The 26,279-nt window shown below is 44.7% G+C and overlaps 2 long non-coding RNA genes across 2 annotated transcripts in view; one reads left to right on the top strand and one right to left on the bottom strand.

Moving 5' to 3' along the window:
- The window catches only part of LOC115097300, a 62,469-nt gene that overhangs the window by 16,430 nt on the left and 19,760 nt on the right, over positions 1–26,279 (top strand). Inside the window, exon 2 of the long non-coding RNA XR_003858255.1 lies at positions 256–452. This is a non-coding gene — a long non-coding RNA (uncharacterized LOC115097300). The remainder of the gene's footprint in view (positions 1–255; positions 453–26,279) is intronic.
- On the bottom strand, positions 21,634–25,226 carry LOC115097299. Its single transcript, XR_003858254.1, has 3 exons — positions 25,187–25,226; positions 22,333–22,453; positions 21,634–22,047 (listed from the first exon to the last, which is right to left on the bottom strand). It is a non-coding gene; the product is annotated as an uncharacterized LOC115097299 (long non-coding RNA).

Here is a 26,279-nt window from a genome sequence, read left to right as displayed (position 1 = left end):
CTGTTGGGATTCTTCCCATACTTCAGGCAGAAGAAAAGAGACCATAGTTAGGCTCATTTTCACTCCGGGGCATAACTATCGGGAATGCTAATTGTGGGTTTCGTTTAAGTAAGTACAGAGAATTTGTAACAGAATTAAGACAGGCTTTAGATGTATTACCGGTCTGATTGCAGCATTCGCAAAGAGCATATTGTCTTTATTTGTACTGCTAATTCAAAGGCGCCATCAATTCCAGCGTACAGTGCTCTGTTTTAGGAAGAGGCTGACACACTGGTTGCTGCGGAGTGGTGCGTGCATAGTGGGATGAGTTGTGGCGCCTACGTAAAGTCTCCATAAGGTAACATTTGAGTTGACGCTGCAGGAGTCCCTAGCGCCGAACTGAGAAACGTTGAGAAGGCAGCTGGGTTCCCCCTCAGTCCCTGACTAATGGAGTATCAGACTGCCGCAGTCCTGTGAGTAGACCTGCTTTCGTTACCATTTCGTTATCATTTCGTTACCATTTCCAACACTTTCCGTTGGTTCTGAAGCTCAACACTGGGACACCTCTGACCCAGATCCATATGGGTTCTCTCTCTTTGGTGGTTTAATGTTGGTTCTTTTTTTCTCCTTTGGCAATTTAAAAAAAAAAAAAAAAAAAAAAAGGTTGAAAAGTGCTGTATCATTTTCTCCCTTTCTGTCTGAAGTTTGTGTTTGACTTCTTATGGTTATTCCGGTGAAAACCATTTGTTGCAGGGCTTGCAGGACCTGTCCTGGTGACCCCACAGCCAGTCAGGTTTTCAGGATTTACACAACGATTGTGCATGAGGTAGATTTGCACTCATTGGAGTCCCAGTAGGTACAAATTGATCTCATGCACAGTCCTTGTGGATACCTTGAAAATCCGGCCGGCTGCCGGGGGATGGTGCGGGCCACATGGACAGGTTAGGGAAGATCATCTTTAAAGGGACGCAGCAATGCTAGATACAAGTAACAATTTGAGATAATGTGGATTACGCATCTGTGGCTGAGTGTCTGTTGCTCCAGTTTGCACATCCCCACTGCTGCACCAGAGTGGTAAACATGTAGGGGGAGATATTTAAAGGCAAGCTGGCCAAGTAACTTAGCCAGATATAGTTTATCCGGCTAAGTTACAAGGATATTCAGCGGCATGACTATGCTGCTCAATATCCGCCCACAAACGCTACTTAGCAGGATAAGTTAGCCCGTTCACTGTCACCACCCCATTTCCAAGTTAGCCGGCTAGCCAGATAGCCAGAGAAGTGACTTATCCAGCTAACTTTCAACCGCTGAACATAACCAGATATTCAGCGGCTGCTACATAGCCGAAGTCCTACTTATCCGGCTATCCAGCGTTTGAATGTCACGCTCGTATGGTCTTAACACTTCTACGTTTTTTTCAGTAAAAAGATTTGAAAGGACAAAAATCAGCCAGCAGCCAGAAAGGGATGAAAGGCATGACTAATTTGCTAGTAGGGTTAAAACGATGGAACTTTGAGAGGTATTCACTTTCCTATTTTACCAGCCCCAAATATATTCTTAAGAACATATTTTTGCAAAGAGTTAGTTGCTAGTGTACCTGACTCTCTGCTCAGTCATGATAAAAGAGTGTATATTTATTTAACATATAACAAGTACATGTCTGCAGAGGTCAGATTAGATTTTCTCCTGCAATAAAGAATATGGAAAAAAAAAAAGATTTGTAAGTTAATTATTAAAATCAAAGGGAATAAAAATCTCAAAGTATATGTGACCGTAACAAACTGGTTCTTAATCCGCCTCCCTCCATAATTACACAAGCGTTGAGTTCTTTTATCTTCTTTAAGAATAGACAACGAGTTACTGAGAGCGACCTCAAGTCCACAGAATATTCAAAAATGTGCCAGGGCCACATATCAGAAGGGAAGGAAGGAAGAATAAACAGCTAAGGGACCCAGAGTAAACATACAATAACAAGACCATTAAAATAGATTCAAGACTTATAACCTTATATAACCTTATGATTTATGACTTGACATGGAAGAGACACACAAACTCCAACAGGGCTCTAATTTTTACTTCCCTGCCTCCAGAGGTGTTTGGATGGGATGCATGAGGTGTTCTCCTTTGTCTTTTTCGAGACAATGAGTCACCTTCTCCCTCAAGGGCTGTTCCTCCAAGAGAAGCTGAGGAATGGGAAGGAGTCAGTTCGTTTCAGTATTGTGCCTGTTGCCTTTTGTGCCTGAAACATATGTTCCGGAATCCAGTCTACAGAGAGGAGTCAGCTTGGCGGGGCCTCCAGAGAGGAGTCAGCTTGGCGGGCCTCCAGAGAGAAGTCAGCTAGGCGGGGGCCTCCTTTACCAAAGGAATCTCCAGGTAGCGGATGAGAGCACACCCTGGCTTAGTGGTTTCATTCCAAGCTGCCGTGGTGGCTTGGAATACACTGAACAATTAGTCATGGGATGGAGGCAGACTTCAGACCAAATTAAAGCATCTGACAGTCAGCTCCACCTGGCAGCCCCAGAATCATGACCACAAATCCAAGAGGCTTATCATCATAGCATTAAGCCTATATACTGTATATACAAGGCTTGTGTTGTCACACCGTCATGACTGTCTTTGGCCATCAGATGGCGCCTTGACCAGTAGAAGGGTGCACTGTACAAAGATAAGATAATATGCTCTGTCTGCAAAGCCCTGTCTGTCAGGTACCCCCTTCCCCCAACACACACACGTTCTTCTTTTAATTTGTTAATCCATTAAAAGAATATCTTTTCCCCTTTGATTTGGAAAAGTAACATCAGTTGTGAATTATTACTTTAACTAAATTTTATGTTGGGAAAATCATCACAGTGTCCAACTTCTTCATTGGCAGTCAGAAGAAAATAAGACACATAATCCCAAGGGCCTTGGAGGTTTTATCTTTTCCATCAATGGAGGACCTGCATTTAGGGAAGACTAGGACTTAGCTGTGGTATTGAGTGTGTTCCTTGACACCTTTAGGGGAGCCCAGTTTGGGGTTAAGTTAGCAATAATTAGGAATAATGGGGCCCATAATAATAATATTGCGCGTGAATTCACACTGCAGGTTAGTGAATAGAACTGTTAAAGTGTGACTTGTGACTTTTGGGTGGGACCGTATCACGACACTGATTTGTATTGAATTTTGTGTTGGGGAAAAAAAACAAACCAGATCTAAGTGGTAGCTAAACACATAAGGATCCCATTCCTAGCAGGCAGAATCACATACTTAACGTAGGCGTGTCCAGTTCTGCTAGTGAAATGTCCCAGTAAGGCATGCCATACAAATGAAGTTAAGTCCTTAATTCTAAAGGAAGTGGACTGGACACATTCCTAGGCTGTCCTGCTCAACACATTACAGAGTGGTAAACATTTAAAACACATCGTTTGGATTTGTGCACTTGCATACAAAAAATTAAAAACCAATCCAGATGACCCCTCCAATGCAAATGGATTTTAATGCAGAGAGAAAACAAGTGAAATACGGGAAGCAAATACTGTGCTTAGGCTTCACAACAGGCGAGCATCTTTGAAAGCGCTCGCAAGGTCCTATGGAATCATAAAGTAGATAATGTCGGAAAGAAAAGGATTATTTGGTCTCTCATTCTGTCCAGGCAAGAACTGATTTTCTGTTTTGGAAGATGGCCTAATATAAGATGTCTATATTCTACTTGAATGCATGGAAAAATAATTTTATTTTATAAATAAGTAATACTGGAAACCCTACCCCTGCCCCATAAAAGACCCATGAGTTACATTTCTAGAGGGAGTGGAAAAGGTATGTACATAGTACCTGCCAACCCCTCGAGCAACCAGGGATCAGGGCAGTCTACTGCAACTATAATTATAACCGATGTATCCCTCTGCTGGTTTAAGTGACTTGTGCTGAATCTGGCAAGTAGGACTGAGTCAGCAGGTTAAACAAAAAAAAATTAAATTAACAGAGCTATTATGATCATATATACATGCAGAGCATTTATAATTATTGCAAGGTACAACATGCATTGAGGAATTAATTGAGGTAAACAAACAAAAAAATAATATAAGATGATACCTTTTTTTTGGACTTATTGAATACATTCCTTGACCAGCTTTCGGGAGTTAATACTCCCTTCTTCAGGTCAAAATAAAATGAGCAGCTCAAAGGCAGAGGCTGATGTTTCCACATATTCTAGTTAGTGGACTAAGTCGATAACTACTCCACTACTTTATCCAATGTATTTGAGAAAACTCTGAGCTGTTTTTTCAAGAAACTCATGGCAGTTCTCCTCGGTGGATAACTGCTGAACCTGTCAAAGAATTTGTATGCCTGAGGATTTTGTTGAATCAAAAACAGAGCCTTCTTCACAGTCTTGAGACAAATACCTTAGCAGAACGAAGCCCTGTTCCAGGTTGACTTTAATATTGTCATTCCAGAAATAGACCTATCCAGGATGGTAGAGACTAGTGAGGAGCACAACCAGGACCGACTTGGATAAGGAGCTCAGTCTTCAGTGGCTGGCAGCTGGGATGTGTCCCTGCAATGCCGGGCAGTCTGGATGGTCTGATTGGCCTTCTTTTGCTGTCATCTACTGCGTTACTGTGAATGCCTTTTACATGCGCTGCATTCCATCTGATGTGCAGAGTTCTAGAACCCACGCTGGCCCCGGAGAGATGATGTGCAGAGTTCTAGAACCCACGCTGGCCCCGGAGAGATGATGTGCAGAGTTCTAGAACCCACACTGGCCCCGGAGAGAACTAGTTGGAGCATATGAGCTTTCAAGACCCCAGGCAGCTCCTAGATGGTTGATCACTAGAAGTATGCAAAATATTTGAGATCATGAAACATCATGAAGCTTTTTAGATTTTTCTTAGGTTTGACCAGGAAATTTGTCAGCGTTTCTCCTGCCTGGAGAGAAAGTTGACAGGATGTGATGCGCATTTGATGTGGATTTGCTGATTTCTGGGAAGCCACATCATATCTGCCAACTATAGACCCTACGAATTGGACAAATTTGCTTAAACTCCAATGAGATTTGCTGATTTCAAGGAAACTGCTTCTGATTCTGCTTTTTCTTTAAATAAAAAATGTTCTTATCAAACAATTTTCAAATTTCTCGAGGTTTGAGGAGCTTGTTTTGGTTTTTTTTTTTTTTTTAAAGTTGGCACATCTCCGGGGACCACGTAGTTGTGTCTGATAAAGAGACCCCCACATGCTCATGTTGGCAATATCTTTTCGGCTGGCCCAACCAAAGGTCCAACAACCTGCAGAGACTCCATCCCATCAGATGGAGCCTTACATCAAAGAAATGTGGAGAAAGGAGCCAGTGAATTCAGAGTGAACAGGAATTATTTCCTGGAGTATGCGAGCTTGAAGCCTATGCTAGGCAGAGAACAGCACTGCAGGTTGTACAGTCCATATATAGTGCAATTATTGGAACTATTATAGAAATCTGGGAAGCCAGCGTGCTTGAAGCCACTGGGGTTTGTTTTGGCACCAAGAGTCAGAGCCTAAGCCAAATCGTTAAAGCTGCCTGCATATACCTAACGAGGAAAAGGCAGCAAGTGAAATAAGGTCACCATTTGCCCATGTGCACATGTTGGAATAGGCTGCCTGCCATCTTAGTCCTCATGCACGCACCTCACAGAATGTCAGGAGTCTAAGGAGGCATCAGGGACTGATGTCCTGTGCTCCAGTGTACACTCGGGCGGTAACTTTAACACCGGCGGGCGGGCGCACATGTTCGCACATGTACCGGCTCACGTCCAGAGATGCGGCCATTTTATGGCGCTCGCATACGCATGCATGGTAGAAAAATAGGCTGGCCGCACGTACGTGTGCGCACAGTTTTATATGGATGCGCACACGTGCGTGCAAATGCCGCCTCTACCGCGTAAGTGAGGGGACTTTAATAGAAACGCGCACGATGCAATTACCAGTTAAACCACTTCATTCCCAGTTCGCCCAGGTAAGGGATAGGATTTCCTAACCCTCCCTACTTAAATAGCCTTCCGTTTCCCCTCTTAACCCCGAACCTTAAAATCCTGCTGACGTGCTTAGATTTTTGTTTTGTTTTAGGGCTTACACGCCATCCATAGCAGAAGTAAAATTACGTGGTAGGGGGATCCCGGTGTGCGCTTGATTTCATGTTCTCGTGTGTCTCCCAGTTTCGACGCGGGCCGGGCTTTTGAAACTCACCTATCAGCGAACTACATTGTGAAGTTCAGTTGTTTTTGACCTTTGCGCTTCTATAAAAAGCCGGGGTGCTCCATTCCATGGATATACGCGCCTAGAGGATCCCTCTGAGGACGGGGGAGCATCCATTTCGCGAACAGCAACTGGCGTGGTCCTGCTCGGCCCCCGGCTCTGCCGCGAGAGGAGAGGCACGGTGACATCGCTGGATGTGCCCAGCAGCAGCTGAGCAGCGAGATTTTCACGATCCACTTAATAGAAAACTGTTTTGTGTTTAACGAACATCCCGTAAGGAAGATGCTTCCACCTGACTGGAAACTAATGTTACGCCTTTAGGCCGTTTGGACGGTGTCCATATTAAATTCCTAAGAGATCATAGTCTACCTTGCCAAAGTGACATGATTCCCCCCTCCCCCCCCCCCCCAGGTTTTAGCCAAATTAATGATGTGTTTGTTTGTTTTTTTTAATCTTATCCACCTATGCCAGTCCTGTTTGTTCACTGAATGCAGTTTCTGCAAAGTGATGGAGAAATGATGTCATTGCATTACGTATCTGCCTGGATGCACAGCACTGCTCATGAACCAAATGTTATCATCCTGCTCTTTTTATGAGCAATAAAGCTTATACCTAAGATATTTTTTTTTCTTGTTCTTGTTCAAATTTTTAATTAAAATTTGCGGTTGAAACAGGCGTATGCTCTCAACCTTGCAAACAAGAGTAACGCGTGCTACAGTGATTGCAACCGGATTTTCTTTTTTTTTTTCACAAAAGGGGACGGACAGCAGGACGAGATGAACTCCACGGTATGAAGATCCCTAGAGGTGAAAATACAAACAGAGAGAAGAATTTTTTAGCCCCATCTTCCCAAATGATACTCGAGGCAGCTTACAGCATTATTTGAAGTCAAGAGCAATAAGCCCCCTGCTTCCAAGAGCTTACAGTCAGGGACGGCGACTTTCAAACGGGCGCGCGCGGGTGCACGTCGACGTGTGTGTGCGTCGGTGTGCACCCAGAGACGCGGCAGTTTTACAACATGCTTGCATATACACGCGCACGTTATAATACAGCCGAGGCATGCGCATCTGTGCGCCTGATTTTAAGCTTGTGCACGCCCAGCAGCGCAAGTCGGCTGTCGGACGCGCGGCTGCCTGCATTTTATAACAGCCGCGCGTCCAGCTGAGCACCAGTTTCACCACTTCATCCACCGGCTCGTCCGGTGCTCTGCTAGGTCCTCCTACCCACCCCCCCTGCCTCTTTAGCCCGCCCCTCCCCCCCCGCCCCCAGTTACCCCAGAGCCCCTCAAACCCCTCACAGATGCTTGAAAAATGTGATTTTAGATTTACACCTCCTCCATAGCAGAAGTAAAGCCACGTGGCACTAGACATAGGTGCGCGCCCAGGCGCGTAGGTAACTTGCACGCACATCTCTCGTCCCCGCCCTGGAACCCCCACACCCCACCCCACCCCCTTTTTTATTTTTAGGCCGATGTGAGATATTCATGCATCGACACTTGTACGCGCATCTAACCCGCCTTATAAAATCGGGTGGACGGGGCGCAAGTGCCAGATGTGCGTCCATCTCCAGATTTCGGTGCGTGTCCGGCTTTTAGAATTCACGTTAAAATGGGTACCCGAGGCAACTGGAGGTAAAGGGACTTGTCCAAGGTCACAAGGAGTGTCAGCAGGGGTAATGGGATCTGAAGCCCAGTTTCCCTGGTTCTCAGCCTATTGCTTTAATCATTCGGCCAATCTTAACTGAATTTAATCAGATTCTATTTTTAAAAGTAAATTCAGACGCATCAGTAGGGTTTGGGGGCCAGTTTTACATGCACAGTGAGATGTACGGACAGCACAGGACACATCAGTGAAGATTTGACGTGATTTGGAGTGAGGAAAGTCAAACAAAGATGAGATTTCTACAATGTCCTCTCGTCCTAGCTTGATAGTACCCTACCAGGGTAGTCCACCATCAAAACCTCACCGCGAGTTACTAGCTGGCCCTCCTAAATTGCTATAAAGAGTTGACTATTATAAGAGCCTTATAAAGAGGCTCTCTCTCTCCCTTCCCCTCCCTCACTCCCCCGGGTAACTCTCAAATTATCATAGCCACACCCCTTTTCCTTATCACAGACATTATTCATGTGAAAATTATTGCATTTTGATGAATCTAGACCTTAGTTAATTAAGATATTTATATGCCACAAGAATCCAATGTTTTTAATGGCCTTACGATAAAAAAAAATACATATTTACATAAAACAATACAGTAAACTAAGGCCTGGATTCACCATTCTAACGCAGAATGGTGAATCCAGCGAAAACGGGGGGTGGGTCTGCGAAAGCCGGCAGCCATCGCACCACCGCGGTGTTATCGCTGCTGGCTTTCGCATCCAATAGCGCCATCATGAAAGGTGGCGCTATTGGGCATGCTACTGGCGACAATAACGGTGCTTACCTTTTCACCGCCAGCAAAGACATCGCAGCGTCCGCCTCCTCGCCACCCCGACTCCTCCCCTTGCTGCCCCGACTCCGCCCTGACTCCACCCCCGGCAAGCTATTGCATGCGATAAGCAATAGAAAATAACTCCCTAACAGGCCGATACAGTAAAGTTTGCAGGAGAGCAGGCGACAGCCCGCTCTCCCGGCGCACACACAGGCCAGTGTCCTGTGCGCGCGATATAGTAAAACAAAATATCTAAATTAGGGCCCACGGTAAAAAGAGGCGCTAGGGACACTAGCACGTCCCTAGCGCCTCTTTTTGGACAGGAGCAGCGGCTGTCAGCGGGTTTGACAGCCGACGCTCAATTTTGCTGGCGTCGGTTCTTGAGCCTGCTGACAGCCACGGGCTCGGAAAACGGACGCTGGCAAACCTGAGCGTACGGTTTTCAACCTGCGAGCCGCGGGCTGATTTAAAATTTTTTTTTTTTAAATTTGTAACTTTTTTTAACTTTTTGACCTCCGACTTAATATCGCCATGATATTAAGTCGGAGGGTGCACAGAAAAGCAGTTTTTTCTGCTTTTCTGTGCACTTCCCCGGCGATGGCAGAAATTAACGCCTACCTTTGGGTAGACGTTAATTTCTGAAAGTAAAATGTGCGGCTTGGCTGCACATTTTACTTACTGTATCGCGCGGGGAATGACTAATAGGGCCATCAACATGCATTTTCATGTTGCGGGCGCTATTAGTTTCGGGGGGGTTGGACGCGTGTTTTCAACACGCTATTACCCCTTACTGAATAAAAGGTAAAGCTAGCGCGTCGAAAACGCGCGTCCAAATGCGGGTTAACAGCGCGTTCCACCGGAGCGCACTGTACTGTATCAGCCTGTAAGAGAGTATTTAGATGGTATCGATCACTGCAAAGTAGAGGGTCACTGTACGAAGCAAAGTGCCCAGCTCACCATGCTGATATTCAGTGTTTATCCAGCTTGATTAGCCAGATACATCTAGGACTGCTATTCGGCTGTCCTAAAGTTAGCCAGATAAACTTATCTCCCTAATTATATAATATAACTGAGTATATTCAGCGGCGCTCTTGGCCAAGTTAGCTGGATGGTGGTTCAATCTTCTTATTGATACAGCATCAACTCTTATAGATTTTGCTGTTTAACCTATATATAGTTGATATTAGTGCTTTGACAAAGAGCATCTGTCATGCAAATTCCATTAAAAAGCAAAAAAAAAAAAAAAGCAGACAGCATGGAATGATCTTTATACAGGACTGACATAGTAAAAAGCCTTACTTCAAAGCTGGAGGCAATCATGTGTCCTTTGCGCCTGAAAGCTCCTAATTCTGCCCAACTTTCTTCATACATAAATACGTTGCCAATTTGCTATTTATTTTTAAACAAATGGAGACATCAACCAGTCTTTAGATCCTTGTAACTTTTATTTTTTTTTTTCTCCTTTCAAAGAATTAGAAAGGAGTCTGTTTTATTACAGACTTCCGGGGCATTCTTTGTCTCTGTCTGTTTGTATTATAAAAAGTTTATAGTCACAAAAGTGAGCTGGAATAAGCTCTGCTCCCGCTGAATCCTTCAGTCCCTGAAAGCAGGGATATTTATGAAGGAGGCAGGCAGACGGGACGAAACGAAGAATGCACTTTCAGTTCAGATTCATGGAGGTCCGAAGCAGCGTCTTTGTTTTTAAAACATAAAATGCACCTCTTTTACAGGCCGATACAGTAAAATTCGCAGGAGAGCGGGCGAGTGCTCGCTCTCCCAGGGCGCGCGCAGGCCACTCTCCTGTGCATGCGATTCACTAAAAAAAAAATATTCAAAATAGGACCCGCGGTAAAAAGAGGCGCTAGGGACACTAGTGCGTCCCTAGCACCTCTTTTCGGACAGGAGCGGCGGCTGTCAGCGAGTTTGACAGCCGACGCTCAATTTTGCCGGCGTCGGTTCTCGAGCCCGCTGACAGCCACGGGCTCGGAAACCGGACGCTGGCAAAATTGAGCATCTGGTTTTCAACCCGCGAGCCTTGGGTCGATTTAAAATTTTTTTTTTATTATTTAAAATTATTTTTAACTTTTGGGACTTCCGACCTAATATTGCCATGATATTAAGTCGGAGGGTGCACAGAAAAGCAGTAAAAACTGCTTTTCTGTGCATTTTCCCGGTGCCGGTAGGCGCTAATTTCTGAAAGTAAAATGTGAGGCTTGGCTGCACATTTTACTTTCTGTATCGCGCGGGAATACCTAATAGCGCCCACAACATGCATTTGCATGTTGTGGGCCTATTAGTTTCGGGGGAGAGGGGGAGGGGGTTGGATGCACGTTTTCGATACGCTATTACCCCTTACTGAATAAGGGGTAAAGCTAGCGCATCGAAAGCGCGTGTCCATACGCGGGTTAACAGCACGTTCCGCCGGAGCGCACTGTACTGTATCAGCTCGTTAGGGACTATTGACTCTATGAGTGTGTGTGTGTGTGTGTGGGGATCTTGTTTCAAGCAAATCCCAGCTCAGTGTGTGAGGACAAACTTCTCAAAGTTGCGTTTGTGCCCCTCTTCAGCTGCTGCTCTTGGCTGCTGTGCTGGGGACCTGGGGGCTTCCTGCCTGAGAAGGGGGTGAGGTTCACAGTTTGGGCTGCAAACTGGGTGTGCGCCTGGTGCGAAATAGCAAGGGGAGGCCGGAGGAGAGAGGCGGGGAGGTTAAGCCTCGAACCAGTCCAAGCTTGCTGTACTTTTCTGCCTGCGAAGTACTCGCTGAGGATGGGCAGGTGCTCTGAGCTGGCTAAGGTTACCAGCCGGACAGCATGGGATTTTTTTTTTTTTGTTTGTTTTTTTGTTTTTATTCTACAGCAGTAAAAATGGCAGGGACCGGCACTGTTGAAAGACATCAGGTTTAAGAAGAACAGCAATGGTAGCCTTGGATTTCTGCCTATGTTTGGTCTCTGTATTTATTATTCTACTTCTATTGGTTGCTTAAGTTATTCATGGCTAGGTTTAGACAAGAAATAGCTAAGCAGCTGTGGCTACATGTCTGCTTATGATTAATCGTCACAAACCTTGTTATGGAATGCTTAGTTTTAGCAAGAAAATGATGATAAAATCACTATAAAAGAAGCAAAATATAGTCATAGGCTTTCACTGACAGCACACTTCAGTTATTCTCTATTGTACTTATTATCACGGCTAGAAATGTTAAACAAACCTTTACAACAAGCGTGAATAAGGAGGATTATAGATTACAAACTCTTACTTAAAATGTTCCGGCTACGGCAAGCCAATAGTATTTATTTATCCAGGTTATACAGCACATTCCCAGAATGGTGTCTAAAATATAAAAAAGTACAACATACACCACAAAGAAACATAAACATGAAGAACAATATTAAAAATGATAAAAAGACAACTTCACAAAAGAGACCAGACGACCCTTGGCCAGAGGGAGCCCAAAGTGTCAGAAGCATCGTGCAAGTGCCAGCAGTACAACAATTTCTGAACGGGGGCCAGTGGGGCAGGAGCGACTGCGGATCACCGTGTCAGAGACCGCCACGGAAGGGGTAAGTATGGACTGGGGGGGCGCTCAGGGAAGGCAGCAGTGGCGGTGGAATTTATGTCTTCCGTTTTGCATTGATGAAATAAACCCCTGAGTTGTGTGTGTGTGTGTGTGTGGGGGGGGGGGGGTCTTTTTAAATTTCATTTTTAAGCAAAAGGGGAGTGTTTTGTTTTGCTCTTTCTTTCATCTAAAAAGAAATGCACACACCCCTACCACTCTTAGTTATTTTTTTTTTCGACTGTGACATCTAAACCTTGTTGCATTTGGACATAGACTGGTTTCTGGGTAAAAATCCCTAAATTATATTACATTGCTTTATAGTAGACAGTGGCATAAAAAGCCTTCCTTGTTATTCCTGTCTACACTGCAAGGATATATCCCAGCTGCCAGCCTGCAGGATATCACTCCTTATCCTGCCAGTTTCTGTTTTCTTCCTCCCTAGTTTTCTACCCTCTTGACTGGATGATCATACAGGATCCCATACTTAATCCTACATCCAACCCCCCTCCCCCACATATACACGAAGAGGTAGATTTTCAAAGGTACGTGCGGGCGTACATGTGTGCGTGCTGGGCAGCGAAATCGGAGCGGCCTGGGAGGGAACTTCCCTTCCCCCCCTAATCTAACCTTCCCACCCCTTCCCCTAACCTTTCCACCCCCTAGCCTTATTCTAACCCCCTCCCCCCGACCTCTATCTTTCCTTTTGCACCTGCCTCCGGGCAGGTGTAAGTTGCGTGCGCCGGCAGCCTCCCGGCACGCGATCCTCCGACACAGCGGCAAATGGCCTCTGGCCCCGCCCTCTTCCCCACCTCCGGTCCGCCCCTTTTTTAAAGCCCCTGGACTTAGACGCGTCCCGGGGCTTTACGTGCATCGCCGGGCCTTTATAAAATAGGCCTGGCGCGCGTAACTCCCTCTATGCATGTAAATCCACTGGATTTACGCAGAGCTTTTAAAATCCGGCCCTAATGTTTTACATCCAAGCTTTGTAATAATCTAAACTACTAAAGCTAAAAAGGCTGTTGCCTGAACATCCAACTTCCTCTGTTCCCCTTGCTTTGCTGGACAATACTTGCAGACCTGGGAGCTCTCCGGATTGCATGCTGAGACTTCAGGAATTTGCTAAGTCTAGGGGCAGGGAAACACTAGCAAGCTCCATGCAGGGGCCTCCTGTTACTGCTCCAGCCCCTCCCCTTCAGGCAATACACAGGGAACAGAAGGGGAGGGGCTGGGGAAGGAAGCAGAGCAATTGCTTTCTGGTCTGCAGTGCCTGCTCCGGCCTCACCCCATCGCCTCCTAACCCCACAGGAGTGGTGAGGGTGAGGTTGGAGCAGAAACTGCAGACAGCATGTGAGGAGAAACAGGACAGGAGGGGCTGGCGAAAGGGGCAGAGTAATTTTCTGCTCTGATATATCCATGCCAGCCTCGCTTCCTTTCCTCCCATGCCAACAGGCAGCATGTGGGGAGAAACAGAAGGGGAAGGGCTGGAGCACAACTCAACCGGCAGCTCTCTGTGATCCCAGGATGCAGCTGAGTGTAGAACTGGGGAGAAGTAAGGAGACACAGACAACCTGGATCACAAGTTAGGGAGCTGTGAGTGATTTATAGGGGGCAATGGTGAGATGACATTTCTGGGGGTCGGAGAAGAAAGGGAAGAGTGCTGGGTCATCCCTGGAAGGCGGAGGTGGGTGGTAAGGGGAGATAGAAAGTGGGTGTGAGAGAGGATGGATTAGCTGGAGGGAAGGGGGAATGTATATCAACAATGCATGGCAATCTCCGGTTAAGATCAGGTAGAAGTCATGGGGGAAGGGGGCAGTTGGTGCTGGGTTGCATATGAGAATTTATATGTGCAGCTACCAAAGTTGAGGAATCTGAACTGGGTAAACTTGATTGGCCAATTTTGCCTTTATCTGTCATCCTCTCCAATGTTACTGTGATAAAATAACAATTGGCTGTATCAAGGGTCTGTGGCTGCATTTCAATTCAAATATCTTCAATACCACGCAAAAAAATTATTTTAGTGTAATTTCCCTATAGCATTTTGTAATGTTGAGCATATCTAATATATAATTCCCATACAGTGGACTTTTAAAATTACAGTTTCTGTAAACTAGTTAGGTAAATGTCTAGAAATGAGTAGAAAAAAAGATCTGTTAATTACTTGTTTATTATTTGTACTTTCAATGCTCTACAGACAACAGGACTTACTCTAAATTAATTCATCTGTGGAAAAAAGAGAACAAAATGTGATTTGAGGCCACTGGAGATGCTTTGGAAGATGTTATATAACAAGCATAAAACTAAGTTTTGTTATTTACGTTTTGAGGATAACTTTCAAACAGCTATGCACAGCAGCATATTCTTGTGTACATGGCCATGCGTAGATCTACTACAGTATTTTATAAATATGTATATCATGTAAGCATATGCTAGGGATGTGCATCGAGTGCCTGATCGTTTGCGCTTTCGGGTTCGTGTGGCCGTGGAGGAAAATCTCGTTTTCCCATGGATCGGCATTTTTTTTTTTTTAGTAAAAAATTGTTTTTCGGCTTAGTGCGCTCTAACGGGAGTTAGCACGCACTAGCTCCCGTTAGCGTGCCCTAACAAAAAATAACAAAAATAAACGTTTTTTTGTTAGGGCGCGCTAATGGGAGTATAGCATGTGCTATAAATACCTGGATCTTTCCCCTGGAACACATGCACGGATGCATGCTTATGGGCGAATACTTGCAATGCGTTGAAAGCGCATACTTTTCCTATCTAGTTTAAAAATATAAGTGCGTACATTTTATGCACAAAAATAAAGTAGGACTGGCTGTAAGTCGGCATATTTTACAACGAAATGAACTAGTTTACCAGTTGCTCCATCGGTTCGCCCTGTCCTTCTCCAGGTCAGCGAGACCCTCCTGGCTCTTCAGCCTGAATTCTCCCCACTTCACCCACACCTCCCACACAATAAAAAATGCTGAGATCAGTTACCCAAGATAATTATCGGGTGTACAATTACGTGTGTACACTGCCAAATGTACGTGAGTAAATCTCTTAAAAATTAGGGATGCGAATCGTTTTTACAACGACTTGAAATATTGTACGATATTTCTTAATTCGTTATACATCAGTTAAAACGAGAAACAAACACTTTTCTCCCTAAATTTTCATGAAAATCGTTTTTCGGGTTAGCGCGCACTAACAAAAAAAGTTTATTTTTGTTATTTTTTTTACTAAAAAAAAAAATGCCGATCCGCATGAAAACGAGATTTTCCCACGGCCACACGAACCCGAAAGTGCAAACAAGTGGGCACCCAATGCACATCCCTATTAAATATAGCACCTTACATGCGTAACTGGTGGTCCTGCCTCGAATATCCCCAAACCACCCCCCTTTTTTATGTGCACATGAAACGTAATGTGTGCACGTACTTTAGACTTTTATAAAATAGTGATTATGTGAGTACGGACTACTTGTGTGTGCATGTACTCATTTTAAAAATTACCTGCTTTATTTTTATATGGACTCTTTTTATATAACATCCACACCGTAGACTTCTTCAGCCTAAGATAAATACTCTGGTTATATTGGGGTATTTTTCTTTGGCCAAGCAGTTTCTTCCTGCGCCTTTTGGGTTTCTGACTCAACAGAACTGGCCTCTGTTGGACTACAGAACCATGAGCCTTCATACTTAACTACCTGGTTGGGGTTTCTCCAATTTTATATCTCTCCCATGTCTGCACAGCCATTGCAATGAAAGTCCTCGGCCAGGAGGCCACAAATCGTAGCTCCTACCGAATCCAGCTAGCGTTGACTCTAATTCCGGCCACTAGATATCACTGTAGTATGATCACTGGGATTTTCTCTCACCCTGGAATCAAACCCAGCTCCCGCGCAAAGGACATTACCACTACTGAGCCATCAGGTCAGTCCACCTGGATAATATTGTTAAGATACAGTCTGTGCATTGGCTTTTTTTTGTGGCCTAAGCCAGTGGACCTAGATCCTGTGTTGAATGTTCCCTTGTGGAAATGCAAGATTTAGATTACCCCCCAAAACTTGATGTTATTCACAGTTTAGGTGATGTGCATGTCCATAGCTGAGCATGGTATGGTGGTGCCAAGTTAGTTCACTTGAATATGAAGAAATAAGGATCAACAAACAAGTTATAGCACTTGAAATTCACTCAGATGGTGAGATGGACTGAAAGAAGATGAAGATGAGTATCAACCAGAATTACCACCTTCCAATGCAACAACAACCAGCATGGAGAAGTCTCCATGGCTTCTAATCTCCAGTAAAAGGAGGAGGAGAGCGAAGGCGAGAGTAGCTTCTTTTGGCCCAGGTGCCTTATGTAATTGAGGAAAAATGTCCTAATAGTTGAAGGAGAATTGCAATATTTCTCCAGGATTCCTTCACATTTCAGGCTGGCTTTGCTCCACCCTGCCTGGGCATTGCTTTTATCGACCGACTTTTCAGCTTCCAGGAATATGGGAGCAATGAGTGCTTATTTCTTCAACTATGTGGCAATATACTTAATTGGTCAATGCTGTTTCATAATATTACAAATTACTCTTCGACAGTATTCAAATAAAAAAGAATAATTGAAAAAAAAATCCTTTCTGACTCCCAGGGATTTCTTGTAAATAATAGATTCATTTATTGTGTTTTTGACCATAAGAATTTTGCTATATAGTTATTTTAAACTTCTAATTACAGTAGATAGGAAACTTTATGACTTTTTTATATCTTGATATGATTCCATTACTCCTCTCATGATTAAAGTGCACTGGCTTCCCATCAGCTGTAGAATTAAGTTCACGCTCTTCTGTTTGATCTTTAAGGTCTTATCTAATGAACTCCTTTTGTATCTTGTTAATCTTTTAATTCCCTGCCAGCCAGTTGTGCACCTACTCAACAGGAACTTCTGGTTGTTCCCTCTTCAGTTAAAATTAGACTTGAGCACACCCAGCAAACAGCTTTTAGCTATGTTGCATCTGCATTATGGAATTGGGTTCCACTAACAAGGAGGAAAGAGAAAAATCACCTGAAATTCTCTAAGCTTTGAAAGCATGGAGATTTTCTCAAGTATATGAAGCTTGTGTAGTCTAGCTTAGAAGGTATCTGATGGCTTCTTTTTTCTTCCATTTTATCTTGTTTGATTTTTCATATCATTATATTTTTATTTGATTTGATTTTAATGTTATTTTTATTATTGCATTTATTTATTGTTTTAGAAATTCAATTGTTTTTAAATGTTACATTAGTTTTATTTTTATTGCATCTACTTAATGTTTTCTTTTCATTGTTAATTTATAAACTGAGTGGTGGTCAATCAAGTCAAGCAAATAATAATGAGAAAAATGATGTGATTGTAATTTTGGGAGAAACTCTTTCACCATGATCCTATCTTTCAGATCAGTGTTTCTCAAGCCAGTCCTCGAGTTACCCGCCCAGCCAGCCAGGCTTTCATGATATCCACAATGAATATGCATGAGGCAGATTTGCATGCACAATGCCTCAAGTTTATGCAAATCTATCTCATGCATTTTCTTTAGGGATATCCTGAAAACACGACTGATTGGGGGCTCTCAAGGACTGGTGTGCCCACCACTGCTGCTGAGCACTCATCCACAGTTTGTGCTTATAAAATGTTCTTTTTCCTGAAGGACCCCAATGTAATTCTCAATTTTAGCATAAAGAGAACAGATTTGTAGCTGTCGGAGTAGAGGACCAGGTACATTGGGTTAATAATTTATTTCCCATGTTTACAGAATACAGTTCCATATCTAAGCCTAGCGCTTAGTGGTATACAATAGGAACAAATGCACAATATAAAAGATGTAAACATAAAATCAAACAACATTTCAGCTTCTGAAAGGCTATGGTCTGGCAGCAGCGCTTTCCCTAGATTACATAATTATAGGCAGGGCCCTCTCGGTTTCCTGTGACAGATTTTTCAAGATTCTGTAGCAAATAGGTGTCTTATTTGCATATTAAAATGTAAGATTTTTTTTCTTGCTTTATAAAAATAAAGACATTTTCTGGCATTTCTGGCATTTTCTGGCATTTCTGGATCCAGTCCATTACCTGCTATTAAGTTCACTTAGAGAATAGCCACTGCCATTAGCAATGGTTACATGGAATAGACTTAGTTTTTGGGTACTTGCCAGGTTCTTATGGCCTGGATTGGCCACTGTTGGAAACAGGATGCTGGGCTTGATGGACCCTTGGTCTGACCCAGTATGGCATTTTCTTATGTTCTTATTTAGTTCTTTAGTGATTGGTGATGAAGAGGCGGGAGGGGAAGGGATCCGGGGATGGGGAGAGAGAAGATCTCAGAAGAGGTTAGGAGAGGGATAGAGGATAGGGAAGGGGACGGGATCTGCCGCATTGCTGCTGTGCCACAAGCAAGCCAGGATCATGCTGAGTGCGAGGCTCCCACAGCCAAAGCTCTGAGCCTGCTCTCATGCGGCAGTTCCACGGGCATTGGGGAATTCTGTAGGAAGGCCCGGATTTGTCAGCCCTTCCTGGAGCCATGGGAGTCAGGGGAGACAGGGGGGGGTCCTGATTATAGGGATGTAGGTAACCCAAGATGAAGACAGCATGCAGAACCACTGGTATTAGATCCTAGGATAAGCTGCCAGCTGTGGGATGGATGCAGAACCACTGGTATTAGATCCTAGGATAAGCTGCCAGCTGTGGGATGGATGCAGAACCACTGGTATTAGATCCTAGGATAAGCTGCCAGCTGTGGGATGGATGCAGAACCACTGGTATTAGATCCTAGGATAAGCTGCCAGCTGTGGGATGGATGCAGAACCACTGGTATTAGAGCCTAGGATAAGCTGCCAGCTGTGGGATGGATGCAGAACCACTGGTATTAGATCCTAGGATAAGCTGCCAGCTGTGGGATGGATGCAGAACCACTGGTATTAGATCCTAGGATAAGCTGCCAGCTGTGGGATGGATGCAGAACCACTGGTATTAGATCCTAGGATAAGCTGCCAGCTGTGGGATGGATGCAGAACCACTGGTATTAGATCCTAGGATAAGCTGCCAGCTGTGGGATGGATGCAGAACCACTGGTATTAGATCCTAGGATAAGCTGCCAGCTGTGGGATGGATGCAGAACCACTGGTATTAGATCCTAGGATAAGCTGCCAGCTGTGGGATGGATGCAGAACCACTGGTATTAGAGCCTAGGATAAGCTGCCAGCTGTGGGATGGATGCAGAACCACTGGTATTAGATCCTAGGATAAGCTGCCAGCTGTGGGATGGATGCAGAACCACTGGTATTAGAGCCTAGGATAAGCTGCCAGCTGTGGGATGGATGCAGAACCACTGGTATTAGATCCTAGGATAAGCTGGCCAGCTGTGGGATGGATGCAGAACCACTGGTATTAGATCCTAGGATAAGCTGCCAGCTGTGGGATGGATGCAGAACCACTGGTATTAGATCCTAGGATAAGCTGCCAGCTGTGGGATGGATGCAGAACCACTGGTATTAGATCCTAGGATAAGCTGGCCAGCTGTGGGATGGATGCAGAACCACTGGTATTAGAGCCTAGGGTAAGCTGGCCAGCTGTGGGATGGATGCAGATTCACTGGTATTAGAGCCTAGGGTAAGCTGCCAGCTGTGGGATGGATGCAGAACCACTGGTATTAGAGCCTAGGGTAAGCTGCCAGCTGTGGGATGGATGCAGAACCACTGGTATTAGAGCCTAGGATAAGCTGCCAGCTGTGGGATGGATGCAGAACCACTGGTATTAGAGCCTAGGGTAAGCTGCCAGCTGTGGGATGGATGCAGAACCACTGGTATTAGAGCCTAGGATAAGCTGCCAGCTGTGGGATGGATGCAGAACCACTGGTATTAGAGCCTAGGGTAAGCTGGCCAGCTGTGGGATGGATGCAGAACCACTGGTATTAGAGCCTAGGGTAAGCTGGCCAGCTGTGGGATGGATGCAGAACCACTGGTATTAGAGCCTAGGGTAAGCTGCCAGCTGTGGGATGGATGCAGAACCACTGGTATTAGAGCCTAGGATAAGCTGCCAGCTGTGGGATGGATGCAGAACCACTGGTATTAGAGCCTAGGGTAAGCTGGCCAGCTGTGGGATGGATGCAGAACCACTGGTATTAGAGCCTAGGGTAAGCTGCCAGCTGTGGGATGGATGCAGAACCACTGGTATTAGAGCCTAGGATAAGCTGCCAGCTGTGGGATGGATGCAGAACCACTGGTATTAGAGCCTAGGATAAGCTGCCAGCTGTGGGATGGATGCAGAACCACTGGTATTAGAGCCTAGGATAAGCTGGCCAGCTGTGGGATGGATGGAATCGGTTTTGGCTTTACCCCATTGCCCTTCTTCTAAGGAAAGCAGGATTACAGTGAGGTAAAACCTCAAGCGACTTGGACTGTCCCTCATGACAACTTTATTTAGGACAGGGCATCTCAAACCTGTCCTGGTGAGCCCTCAGCCAGTTGGGTTTCAGCAGGAGATAAATATGCATATATTGGAGACCCAATACATGTAAATGTGTCTCATGTATATTCATTATGGGTGTGGAGTCACAAGAACAGGTTTGGGATGCCCTGTCCCAGCAGTTCATATTCCTAGTCCCTCACTTTATCTGTTGGACAATTCCATGAATATGCCATTGATTTCCTGTCAGCCTGCAGAATCTTACTCTGCCCGCCATTCTTTTCCAGTTGCTGTTGTACTACTGCTCAGTGCTCAGGGGGATGGATTAAATGCAATGAAATACTTGGATTTTGTTTGGGTTTTATTTAATCACAAAAAGACACCAAACACGCTTGAGCCTGTCTATAACACAAGGCAAATAAAGACACCACTTTATTTGCTTTATTTTATTTAATGACAAAATAAACCATTGACTTTTGTTTGAGAATGCCAATGGAAAAAAAAAAAAACCCTTAACAGTCCTGAGATTTCGCCCTTCCCGCTTTCCCACCCAACTCTGTGCCGTGCTTACCCCTTCAGTGAAGGTCTCCAATATACAACGTGGTAGGAGTCATCCCCTGTTGCTCCTGCCCTGCTGACTCCCACTTAAAAAATTGCGCTGGCTAATTCTGAAGCTGGCAACATTTTGTTTCTACAGCCGTAAGCAGCAGCGGGGCGGGAGTGGCTGAAGTTCCGTCCTGCCCGTTTCTACATCAGAGACCCCCCCACGGACTCTGAGTATTAGGGAGTAATGTTCAGTCACTGGCTGGATTGCAAAGTTAGCCAGATAAACTTATCTGGTGCAGGCACATCGCTGAATATATCCAACTATCTTAAACTTAGTCGGCTAAAGTTTATCCGGCTAACTTTTCGACTACTCCTATGGCATGACCAGGGTTAACCAGATGCAGTGCATTCAGAAAGTATTCAGACCCCTTCACTTTTCCACATTTTGTTACGTTACAGCCTTATTCCAAAATGGATAATATGCATTTTTTTCCCCTCCTCAATCTACACACAATATCCCATATTGACAAAATAAATCAGGTTTGTAGAAATTTGTGCAAATTAATTTTAAAAATCTCAAAAAACTGAACTATCACATTTACCTAAGTATTCAGACCCTTTGCTATGACTCTCAAAGTTGAGCTCAGGTGCATCCTGCTTCCATTGATCATCCTTGAGATGTTTCTCCAACTTGACTGGACTCCACTTGTGGTAAATTCAGTTGATTGGACAGGATTTGGAAAGGCACACACTTGTCTATATAAGGTCCCACAGTGGACAGTGCATGTCAGAGCAAAACCAAAGCCATGCAGTCGAAGGAATGGTCTGAAGGCCTCCAGGACAGGATTATTTCGAGGCACAGATCTGAAGGGTTCAAAAAAATTGCTGCTGCACTGAAGATTCCGAAGAACAGTGGCCGTCATCATTCTAAAATGGAAGAGGTTTGGAACCAATCATACAAAAAAATGTCCATCCCAAAGTGTATCAATCAATAATTCACAAGAAAAACACTTGGATAACAAGTTTTGAATTTTCAATTCTGAGACGAAAGACGTTTCATTAATATAACAAGATCCTCATAATACTGAGCAGTTACTTTGTCAATCTGATGTTTTTACTGCTTTATTGATCATATATAATCATTGGTTCCAAAACTTGCTCTTTTTCTCTTTGTATATATTTTGTTAATCATAAAAAAGAAATGAATACTACCTGTGTACTTGAGTTCCTTGCAGTGCTTAATCATAATTTAATCTGTTGGTCTGACATGGCGCCATTTTTCGAGGTCACCTCTTCAGGGGCTGAATATCAATTAGAAACACCAACTCATGCTCTAAAAAATAAAACAAACATGTTTATAACAGATGGGCAGTGATACATATCCAGAGATTTCCACAATAAACAGCTTCAGTCGACTGAACATATAAAATCACTTTTAAGTGAAAAGTCCCCGCATTAGAAGAATGATGACCAGGCACTGACACAGCTAGTCTTTCATCAAGCAGCCGTCTTAGGTGACCGGTCCTAACCTAATTCCCACTCTTATAGGAACATTTACTTACATAAACATTACCGCATTGATGACATCAGGCAACCCATTCAGTCAGCAAACACAGTCCACTCAATTTCTTTGTTCAAGTCCAAAGGGGCAACAGAGTGCAAATTAAGCACCCTATTCCCTTCTCTCCAATGTGCTGGTGTGATTTCCGACACAGCTCATTGTATGTCCATAGCAGTATGGCTTTGTTCTACAATCGATGCCTTCATCTTTTTTGTGTTCAAACAACTTTTATGCTCTATTCAGTAAGTTCTCACCATCCATTTTGTCATCTCAATGTAATATAATCCACATGGACAACTGATGATGAATATCCTGAAAAATGATTTACAGGAAACATCTGTATCTATGGGGGTACACTTTTCCCATAATGGATGTGATATATGATCATCTTCAAATCACATATGAGAGAGAGAGAGAGAGAGAGAGAGAGAGAGAGAGAGAGAGAGAGAGAGAGAGAGAGAGAGCACACCTGGCCATAATGTTGTTCCCAGAGGTAGGTATTTGTATCCCTATGGTAGGCCCACCTAGTAACTCGTGGTGATGTTTAGGTATTAGTGTAGGGGGTTAGGGGCCACTTTGACATTCAAAGTGAGACGTACGAACAGAACAGTGCTCTCATGTGAAGATTTGATGACCTAGAGAGTGAGGAAACTCACTCAAAGTTGAGATTTGTGCAATGTTCTCTCAACCTAGCTTGATGTTACCCAGGTAGAGCGACCATCAAGCTAGGTTGAGAGAACACTGTTCAGAAATCCCCTCCACTTATAATATCCTCGGTCTATGGGGACCCACTGCTGGAACAGGTCACTTGGACCACCGTGCCTCTGATTTACACATGGGTTTCTTGCACATGGAGTATGGAATTCCATCAACGATGCTACTGATCCTTGCCACAGAACAAAGACATCAATAATGTATCGTTTCCATCATTTCATGCAGTCAGTCCATCTATGCGTAATTAAATGTTTTCTTTCAAAGGCAGCCACATAAATGTTAGCAATGTCAGGTGCCATCGCTGCACTCATCGCTGTACCACGTATCTGTAAAAAATACTTCCCATTGAAAGCAAAATCATTTTTGCTCAAGGCTAAGGTCACGAATCCAATGATGTAGTCAATAGGAATTCTCAGGTCACCCCTATGAGCGTAAAGGATGTTTGTCAGTGAGGCAAGAGCTTTATCCTGAGGAATTCCTACATATGACTACCCTCCCAAACTGAGCAATTGGGGGAGAAGGGCCTTGGTCAGGGATGTGACCAAGAACCCGATGGTCACTCTGATAGAGCTCAAGAGTTCTGCTGTGGAGATAGGAGAACCTTCAGAAAGGACAACCATCTTTGCAGCACTTCAACAATCAGGCCTTTATGGTACAGTGGTCAAATGGAAGCCACTCCTCAGTAAAAGGCACGCAACAGCCCAAAAGGCACATAAAGGACTTTCAGAGAATGAGAAACAAGATTCTCTGGTCTGATGAAACCAAGACTGAACTCTTCGGCCTGAATGCCAAGCGTCATGTCTGGACTAAGCCAGGCACAGCTCATCACCTAGCAAATAACATCCCTATCATGAAGCATGGTGGTGGCAGCATCATGCTATGGGGATGTTTGTCAGCTGCAGGAAATGGGAGACTAGTCAGGACCGAGGGAAAAATGAACGGAGCACATAGAGAGAGATTCTTGATGAAAACCTGCTCCAAAGTGCACTGGACCTCATACCAGGGTGACGATTCACCTTCCGTAGGACAAGAACCCTTAGCACACAGCCAAGACAACGCATGAGTGGCTTCGGCGCAAGTCTGTGAATGTCCTTGAGTTGTCCAGCCAGAGCCCGGACATGAACCCGATCGAACATCTCTGGAGAGACCTGAAAATAGCCGTGCATCTATGCTTCCTATCCAATGTGACAGAGCTTGAGAGGATCTGTTGAGAAGAACGGGAGAAAATCCCCAAATCCAGGTGTACCAAGATTGTAGCGTCATACCCGAGAAGACTTGAGGCTGAAATCATTACAAAAGGAGCCTCAACAAAGTACTGAGTAAAGGTCTGAATACTTATGTAAATGTGATATTTCAGTTTGTTTTTTAAAAATTAATTTGCGCAAGTTTCTACAAACCTGATTTCGCTTTTCATTATGGGGTATTGTGTGTAGGCTGAGGAGGGAAAAAGTGAAGGGGTCTGAATACTTTCTGAATGCACTGTAAGTTATCTGGCTAAATCTGAATATTTGAGTTAGCCGGATAACTTAGCTGGCTAACTTAACTCCACCCCAGAGCAGCCCTAGAATGCCCCTAGAGATGTGAATCGTGTGATCGATCGTCTTAACGATCGATTTCGGCTGGGGGGGGAGGGAATCTTATCATTGCGGTTTTGTTATTTAAAATATCGTGTAAATCGTAAATCGGGGGAGGGCGGGAAAACCGGCACACTAAAACATCCCTAAAACCCACCCCGACCCTTTAAAATAAATCCCCCACCCTCCCGAACCCCCCCAAAATGCCTTAAATTACCTGGGGTCCAGAGCGGGGGTCCCGGTGTGTTCTTTTACTCTCGGGCCTGCGGTGCGTTGTAGAAATGGCGCCGGTGCTACCTTTGCCCTGGGGGGCAAAGGTAGCGCCGGCGCCATTTTGTTTTTTGTCCCCCGACGTCAGGAGCGTAGGAGATCGCTCCCGGATTAGCGAAAATGTGTAAACAGAGAGCTCTGGAAAACAGGGGGATTTCACATTTATACTTCCCATACTTTGACCTCGGTGGTTACAAAACAGATGGAGCATTCATTCCTGAGACTATTTTCTTTGTAGGGCAAGTATAGCGATTGTAAAGGTTCGTGCCAAGGAGGGGTAGGAGGGTTTAATCCTCTCTTATCTACTTCCCCCTTGAGTTGAGAGCCACACACACACTGCACCGTCCAGCATTGCTTACCGAAAGCCATGCGGTCTTTCCCTGCCGACCTTTAGCCTCTGTTTATTTCATGTCAATAAGGCTGTGGCAGAGTGGGCGAGATGATTTGATTTTGCTCCCCCTTAAATTCATTCAGTGCGCTGCCTCCCCCTCCCCCCCGTACTTGTTGCTGCCTCCCCCTCCCCCTTTTCGTTGCGCTCGCTCTTCTATTTTTGGAACGTTGCCCGCCGTCTCTGCCTTTAAGCGCGCACGCATCTTTGTGTGCGGCTCGGAAGGGGAAGGTTGATGTGGTAATCACAGATACTTGTTGCATTGTTCATGCAACCTGAAAGGCACTATCGTCTTCCCTAGAAGATGGGATCGATGGTATGTCTTGGAGCTTCTGGGATGTCATAAAGCAATGGCTGCTCCGAAGTGTATTGCCAGCAGCTCCCCTGAAGAAGACGCCGCGGTTCCTGTCCCGAAGAGCGAGCCCGAGCGGCTGGATGGCCACGCAGACTCAGCTGCTGCTGCGAGGCTCGCGCTACATGAAAAGAGCTATTGTTGCTGATAAAGTAACACCATTGCATGCAAGAGCTGATGATCCTTTTAAAACCTCTTTATGGGGAACATGGAGGACTTGGAAGTCATTAAGAGAGCACTGGGAGTATTTCATTCATCTGCATCTTCTTTTAACTTTTCTTTTTGATTAGCGAAAATGTG

The sequence above is a fragment of the Rhinatrema bivittatum genome, chromosome 8 (assembly GCF_901001135.1).
Source record: "Rhinatrema bivittatum chromosome 8, aRhiBiv1.1, whole genome shotgun sequence".
Lineage (NCBI taxonomy): Eukaryota > Metazoa > Chordata > Amphibia > Gymnophiona > Rhinatrematidae > Rhinatrema > Rhinatrema bivittatum.
The sequence above is the reverse complement of the archived record's forward strand: the minus strand, read 5'-3'. Positions and strand labels throughout refer to the sequence as shown.